General features: G+C 41.1%; 1 pseudogene; it reads left to right on the top strand.

Moving 5' to 3' along the window:
- The first annotated feature begins 1,434 nt into the window (after positions 1-1,434).
- Positions 1,435-1,534, top strand: LOC113354707 (annotated as a pseudogene).
- Positions 1,535-8,473: the final 6,939 nt, after the last annotated feature.

Here is an 8,473-nt window from a genome sequence, read left to right as displayed (position 1 = left end):
AACTTGTCGACCTCAATAAGAACATCCTCGATAACACCTCGAGGGATTTTAACAGACCTATCAGCTAACTGCAGTGTCATCTGAGTAGGTTTCATTTCACCAAGTCCTAGCTGTAAGTATACATGGAATGGCAGTAAGTTCACACTGGCTCCTAAGTCAAGTAAAGCTTTTTCTACCCGGAAGTTACCTATTGTGCAAGCAATGGTAGGAGAACCTGGGTCTTTGTACTTTGGAGTTGTGGTGTTCTGAATGATTGAACTTACGTGACTAGCTAAAAAGGCTTTCTTATGGACGCTAAGTTTTCGCTTTCGCGTACACATATCCTTAAGGAACTTGGCATAAGCAGGAATTTGCCTAATTGCATCTAATAAGGGAAGGTTTATGGTAACTTGCTTAAAAACCTCCACTATGTCATTAAAGTTCGATTCCTTCTTTGTTGGTACTAATAGCTGAGGAAATGGGGCTCTAGGCCTAAAATCAGACCTTTCAGGAACCGACATCATAGAAACTTTATCAGTCTCTTCAGCTACTGGTCCTGAGAGGTGAGATCCTGAGGGGTGAACTACAGTATGTTCACTATCGGGCATGGTTACCTTATTGTCTACAACTCTACCACTTCTAAGGGTTCTAACACATTCAATTGATTCGATGGTTTTGCACCTAATTCATGAACTCCTCTAGGGTTGGGTTGTGTTTGACTAGGAAACTTACCTTTTTCTCTCAAAGAATCACTTATCAGACCAACCTGGGTTTTTAACTCGGAAATAGCCTGACTATTTTCTTGTCCTATCCTGTTACTAGCTTGTAGACTTGTTCTACGGATAACTGGAATTTTGCAGTTTGCTGAGTTAACAAGGCGAGAGATTCCTCTAAACTTAGGATTTTCTTATCTGACTGATTCTGAAACTGAGCTAGTCCTGAAGGATTCTTAGTATAGCCAAAACCTGGGGGAGCATTAGAATTACTAAACTGACCTTGACTTTGGCCCTTAGACCACGAAAGGTTCGGATGGTTTCTCCAACCAGGATTATAGGTTTCTGAATATGGGTCAATCTTTTGACGGTTATCAAATCTAGTGTATTATAAAGAGCATTGGCCTGCTCTTCAATATTCTGGCCTTCCCAAAAAGGCTCCACTCTACCACTAGTCTGGCCCACTTCTAAGGCTTCTAACCTTTTTGCTATAGCAGCAATTTTGGCATCTGATTCATAGCCTCCTTCTACCCTATTAACGTTTCCTCTACTTAAAAGAATTGTTTTCTGGGGTGCCCTACTATTTTCCCATTGCTGGGTTTTTTCGGCGATTTCATTAAAAAATTCCATCGCCGCATCAACAGTTTGGTTTTCAAATCCACCAGTGCATAGAGACTCAACCATGGTCGTTGTGGAATAATCTAAACCCTCATAAAGGATCTGAACTAGCCTAACCTTTTCTAAACCATGATGAGGACACTGGGATAATAAATCATTGAACCTTTCCAAATACCTATATAAAGATTCTCCCTCTTGTTGTGAAAATGTGCATATTTGCGTCCTAATAGACGATGTTTTGTGCCTAGGGAAAAACTTATTGAAAAAGGCAGATGTAAGTTGTTCATATGTCTCAATTGACTCGGAGTCCAAACTATACAGCCACGACTTGGCCTTATCTTTCAGGGAAAATGGGAATAACCTAAGTTTCAAAGCATCATCATCTAAGCCTCTAATTCTTAGAGTACTACAAATTTCCTCAAAATCCCTAACATGGTAATAAGGGTTTTCATTTTCTTTCCCTAAAAAGATTGGGAGCATCTGTAAGGTCCCAGGTTTCAGTTCATAGGGTGCCTCCGTTTCAGCTAACTTAATACACGAAGGACGGGTAGTCCTAGTTGGATTCAACAAAGCTTTCAAAGTTGCCATTTCTGGCGCTATCGGAGCAACAGGATTCTCTCCTCAGTCAAAGAACGTTCAAAAACAGACTCTTCAAAAGCCGGACTTTCTAGATTAAGGTAATCGAGACGCTTCGAACTACTAGGTTTCTCTTTAACAAATCTACCTAGTGCGTCTCTTTTACGTTCAGGCATACAATAGAATTTTCTAAATTGGAAGGGTAAGCAAACACAGATCAAGGCCGACTCAACCAAATCAAACCTATTGATTTCTAGCAAACAAAAAGCATGATGGCTCCACTTAGATTGTTTCTAGACCAGCTTCTAATCCTTCGAACGGGAATTCGTTACAATTTAAGCAAACCCCTCTGGAATCAATCCGAGTTAACGTAAGTTGAATAGAGGCGAGGGAAGCTCGGTGGAGCTTTGATACCCAAGGCCTCACCGGTATTACAAGGCGCGCAGTCACGCATTCAACTTACAGAAACCGTCAAGAACTTCGAAGTATGCTTAAAAGAGTAACCAATATTTTTCGAATGACTTTCCTGTTAAGCTCGTTACCCTATCGGTCTCGTTCTAGTCAAAATTTTAGGCTTAGGTTCGCGTAGGTTACGTGTTCCTAAAGCGGGCAAGAAGAGAACGGTGATGAAATCCGAACCCTTATCTTGTATGGCCAGGCCTTGCCCTTTACTAGAAAAATAAATGTCCGTATTCAGTCCTCAACATATATGCATACGAAGGAGTCCAGTAACTCGCTGACAGGGGATTCGCGAGTGTTTAGAATCTTACCTCCCGTTCCAGACGGGGGATGAATCGGTTGTAGTCGACTCGGGCCACTGACTCCGATGTCTAGTGTACGAACCCAAGGTGCAGAGACAATATCGTAATTGTCCTCCTTCTCTGCAAACAGTTTATATTTAAAGTACCCTTCCGTAGGGTAATAAAAAAAATAATGTCCCAAAGTCCAAAAGTCCAAAAAAATAAAGAAAAATTACAAAAATAATAAACCCTAATACAGTTTTTTTTTAAATAAAATAAACAAACCCTAAACTAAAATTGTCTAAAAAAAATTGTCTTCTTTTCTGTTCTTTTTGCTTTAATCTTTAGCTCCAAGTCTTTATGAAATCACCAAACTCCTTGGCTCAATTTTCTTTATGATCCAGAACCTGTAGACACAAGATAAATACCCAAAAACATAAAAAAAAAGACAAAAATAATAAAAACAAAATAAAAATAAAAAAAATAAATCTAAAATCCTAAAAACAAGTCCGCGTCGGCGGCGCCAAAAATTGATGTGATTTGTAGATAGTGTTAAAAGTGGTTCGATTCTCAGACTTGTGAATGATATTAATTAGACTTAAATCCTAATATTAAAATAGAAAACTCACTAAAAATTATAGCAAACTCAATCAAAGATGATATCAATACTAAAAGAAACACTGAGGCTAAGATTCCACTATTTTCCAAGTTCAAAGTGATTAAATTAATACTTATATTTATGTAATTTTCTTGTTTAATTTGATTCTAAAATATTGCAACAAGTAGAATTTCAAAAGTAATAATTGTAAATACCAAGTATGAAGCATCAAAAGTCTTAAAACTAAGCATACTCCATCAAAATAGATCACAATCACTCAAATAAAAATTATATTCAATAATATTTCAAGGCAAATAATCATATAATTATTGCAAATAAAAAGATAAAATAGAATATACCACTTTTTGTTGGAAAAATAGCTTCCTCTATCGCCTCAGCAATGGGGTTTAGATCCTCATATTAATCATGATCTCAAAATATGTGTTTGTTGCTCAAAAGATGATTAAAAGAGTGAAAAGTAGTAACACAGACTGTTTGCAACAGTGTATTGGTGTTGCAAAACAGTTGTTACAATGGAACTGTTACAGAAAAACTGTTGCTTTGTTGCTGATTTTAAGACCCTAGAATAAGACTTCCCTGAACAACTCAATGTTCTTCAACTGTTAAACAGCGACACTTTTCTGCGACTGTCTACCGAGGGTCAATGTTCTTCGCGTTCTTCTTCTTCAACAGCAGCAGCAGCAGCAACAGAGTTTGGTAAAGCTCTGATTTCTTCTTCTCTGGCTCTCCTTAGGTTCCCAAACTCTTGACACCTCTTATATATGACCCAAGACATCTATTTATATCAAAAATACCGATTAAATATCTCCCAAATCTTCCAAAATCTCTTTCCTTCTCTTCACGGCCAAGTTGCGACAATTTCTTGTTTTATGATTTCTACGCGTTTCTGAGCTTTCCTTTTTATTCTAAACTCTTCCTTAGATAGATGCAAATCTTTTGGAAGGTTTACAGCGTTTTAATCACTCTAAAATTCCCTAAAACAGGTCACACACGTGACTTTCCATATTTTTTTGTTGTGAGAAAAATCCGTCGATTGAGCCCAATCTAATCGATTTAAACACCCATATCAGATTCCTAGACTCATGAGGAGTCTATCCTATGAAAATCAGAGGTTTAACCGACCTCAAACTCCTCCAAATCACGATTGCCAAAACTGCTCTTTAACTATACTTTTTCCCCGCCAAAATCCTTTTTTTTGAATATTGAAGATGGTTGCCCCTTATCCAGAGTAGGTGTGCGATTAGCAACTGCCTGGAAATGGGATTCCCCTTAGTAATTAGGTTACCCCTTATCCAAAGTGAGAGTCTGAATAGCAAATGTGCTCCGGGTGCTTTCCGACAACTTTTCGAGCCAATTTTTTTTTTTCCAAAAATGTTTATTAGCCAAAAATACCTACAAATAAATAAAACACCATAATAAGTAAAAAAATGAGCCCTAACAATATATAGAATCGAGACAAATCGGACACAAAAATGTGTCTATCAACGTTATCGCTCATATCATCTAAGTACAAAAATGAGCCCTAACATTTTTAAGAAAGATTTTGTTTGCTTAAGAAACCCTTTGCGGATCAAGGGTGATTTGGAATGGTGTGGAAGCTAAGTTAGCTGCATCATGCTTACGGAGTATGCTTGCAAGGGCAGATGCACGTGCATTTCCTAGCTTTGAAACCCATACCGTAGCTTCATCACGACGCACCGGGGGAGATTACGGCCTGCGGGGCAACGCGCCAAAGGATTAATTTTCCGGTCCGTCACAGTTGGTATCAGAGCAAGTTCCGAGAAAACTCTAGGGACTTGTCATAGTGGACTCTTCAAACGAACATTGTTTCCTTCTAAAGGAAATAAAGTTGGAGAGTAGGCCAACTTTTGCGCAGAAAAGAGTTTGTAACTGTTATACCAGTTACTATGCGTATCGAGTTGAGCTTGTTTGAGTGCTGTGAGTTTGCCTGGCCTAAGTGGCACCCCACTTACGAGTGGATATCCGGAAGACCTTCTGGGACGGTGGGTAGACAATGAGACTGATCATCCCCACACGTTGGAAATTGGACAACGGTGTGCGTTGTCAGGCCTGGATAGCATCCCACTTACGAGTGGCAACCTGGATGACCGTCAGGGACGGTGGGCAATTGGAATCTGTTCCACAAAGTACTGTGCTAAAATCTTGTCATTTCGATGACACCTTTCAACTTGTGAACCTTAGGGATTCCTGGGTGGTAGTATGGAATGTCATCTAGGATACCTGGTCGAGATATCCTCTTGGCACTGGCCAATTGCGATTCTTGGTATTGTTGTGGGCACTTTTGGATTCCTGGGAAGGCGGTATGGGACGGTTGCTCAGAAGGTCTAAATTGTTGTTCACGATCTTGAAGAAACCTGTGATTTCTGAGCATCTGGTATGGGACTTTTTCTCATGAAATCCAAGCCGAAGAGATTGTCCACAATAGTTTTTGTTTTGAATTTCGGGGAAAAATTCTTTAATGGGGTGAATAGTGTAACACCCTGTATTTTTGGCATGGCGCATGCTAAAGATGCACCATGGCCTGAGAAGAAGCTTCATCCAAAGCTTCCTTTGTTTAGTAAGAGGTAGATTGGCTTAAGGCCAATACCATATCAAAATGGCGCCTTGTGTTTGGCATTTGTCCAAGAGTCAAATCTCGCATCAAATGATGTATTAGGCCAGTTGGGTAGGTGGCCTTGAACTTGCAGCGTAATCATTGTGCATTATGAAAGCTATTGGCCTATAGATAATATCGCACAATCATCGTGCATCAGGCCAGAGAGGGCTGGCCGAACGAGTGTTGCGCAATCATTGCGAATGAACACAATCATTGCGAAGTAAAGCAATCATTGCGAATTAACACAATCAATACGAAGTAACGCAATCATTACGATGAAGGGCAATCATAGTGCGCAATCATTACGCACAATCATTGTGCATCATGATATAGAGGGATGACAGAACGATTAGTGCCCAATCATTGTGCATCAGGCCATAGAGGGATGGCCAAAAGAGTGGCGCACAATCATTGCGATAAATAGTGAAGCAGGCATGTCAATCTCCTCCCCTTTCCATACTTGTAGAAATGTCAAATTAACATATATAGGGAGGGGTGGTGAGTTGAAGGTGCACTTGCAGACCATGCACCAAATAAGATTCATAGCTTAGACGAAAGAGTATAAATGATGTGTAATCCTCATTTATAGCTGCGTAGCCTTGCGAAGAGGGCATTTGATGGTTAGGCATCACTATGCCGTGCCGCTGACCCGATGATGCATAATCATTGTGCATCTTGACGGAACGGCCTATACGGACCAGGCCATTACCATTATTGCTAGGCTATGACCTTGCAATCGAGTTGGTTTAAGTTCATGTACCTTCGAGGATGAACGACGGTCTGTGCTTGATCCCTTTAGAGTAGGGAAGGGTACGTAGGCAGCCGCAATGAGTTGCAGCATTGCCGATCCAGCACGTTATAACTTATATCATCTAATTGCGAGATGATTGCGGCAGTGTCTCCCCTCATATCATCTAAACTCGGTAACTTGATGCTAGAGATGATTGTGGTCAAGCTTGATGAGGCTTAGTTGTATTCCAGCAAGTGGATGCTCAGAATTCCTATCAAGCTACAAAGAGCAAGTTATAGCCTATTTGGATGCTAAAAACCCGAGTGTCGTAATTTAGCTCAAGTGGAGTCCATTTTGATGGGAATCGACCCAAAGATCAAGACATGTCGATCTATAATCTACATGGTCACCAGAATATAGCCAAATTCCATCGTTTAGGGCCTCAAATGGCCGTTTTTCCCATTTTAAGAAAGATTTTGTTTGCTTAAGAAACCCTTTGCGGATCAAGGGTGATTTGGAACGGTGTAGAAGCTAAGTTAGCTGCATCATGCTTACAGAGCATGCTTGCAAGGGAAGATCCACGTGCATTCGCCTATCTTTGAAGCTCGGACCGTAGCTTTATCACGAGGCACCGTGGGAGATTACGGCCTGCGAGGAAACGCGCCAAAGGCGTAATTTTCCGTTCCGTCACAGTTGGTATCAGGGCAAGTTCCGAGAAAACTCTAGGGACTTGTGCGGAGTGGACTCGTCAAACGAACACTGTTTCCTTCTAAATGAAATAAAGTTGGAGAGTAGGCCAACTTTTGCGCGGAAAAGAGTTTGTAACTACTATACCAGTTACTATGCGTATCGAGTTGAGCTTGTTTGATTGCTGTGAGTTTGCATGGCCTAAGTGGCACCCCACTTACGAGTGGATATCTGGAAGACCGTCTGGGACGGTGGGTAGACAATGGGACTGATCATCCCCACACATTGGAAACTGACCAACGGTGTGCGGTAACATGCCCGTCTAGCATCCCACTTACGAGTGGATATCTGGAAGACCGTCTGGGACGGTGGGTAGACAATGGGACTGATCATCCCCACACATTGGAAACTGACCAACGGTGTGCGGTAACATGCCCGTCTAGCATCCCACTTACGAGTGGCAACCTGGATGACCGTCAGGGATGGTGGGCAATTGGAATTTCTTCCACACAGTACTGTGCCAAAATCTTGTCATTTCGATGACACCTCTCAACTTGTGAACCTTAGGGATTCTTGGGTGGTAGTATGGGATGCCATCTAGGATACCTGGTCGATATATCCTCTTGGCACTGGCCAATTGCGATTCTTGGTATTGTTGTGGGCACTTTTGAATTCATGGGCATGCGGTATGGGACGGTTGCTCGGAAGGTCAAAATTGTTGTTCACGATCTTGAAGAAACCTGTGATTTCTGAGCCTGGTATGGGACTTTTGCTCAGAAATCCAAACCGAAGAGATTGTCCACATAGTTTTTGTTTTGAATTTCAGGGACTAATTCTTTAAAGGGTGATAATGTAACACCTGTGTTTTTGGCATGGAGCATGCTAAAGATGCGTCATGGCATGAGATGAAGCTTCATCCAAAGCTTCCGTTGTTTGGTAAGAGTAGATTGGCTTAAGGCCAATACTGTGTTCAAAATGGCGCATTGTGTTTGGAATTTTCCAAGAGCCAAATCTCGCATCAAATGATTCATTAGGACGTTGGGTAGGTGGCCTTGAGCTTGCGGCGTAATCATTGCGCATTATGAAAGCTATTGGCCTATAGATAATATCGCACAACATCGTGCATCAGCCAGAGAGGGCTGGCCGAATGAATGTTGCACAATCATTGTGAAGTAAAGCAATCATTGCGAATGA

Source organism: Papaver somniferum, chromosome 2, assembly GCF_003573695.1.
Source record: "Papaver somniferum cultivar HN1 chromosome 2, ASM357369v1, whole genome shotgun sequence".
Classification (NCBI taxonomy): domain Eukaryota; kingdom Viridiplantae; phylum Streptophyta; class Magnoliopsida; order Ranunculales; family Papaveraceae; genus Papaver; species Papaver somniferum.
Note: the sequence above shows the minus strand (reverse complement) of the source record. Positions and strands in the feature narration are given on the sequence as shown.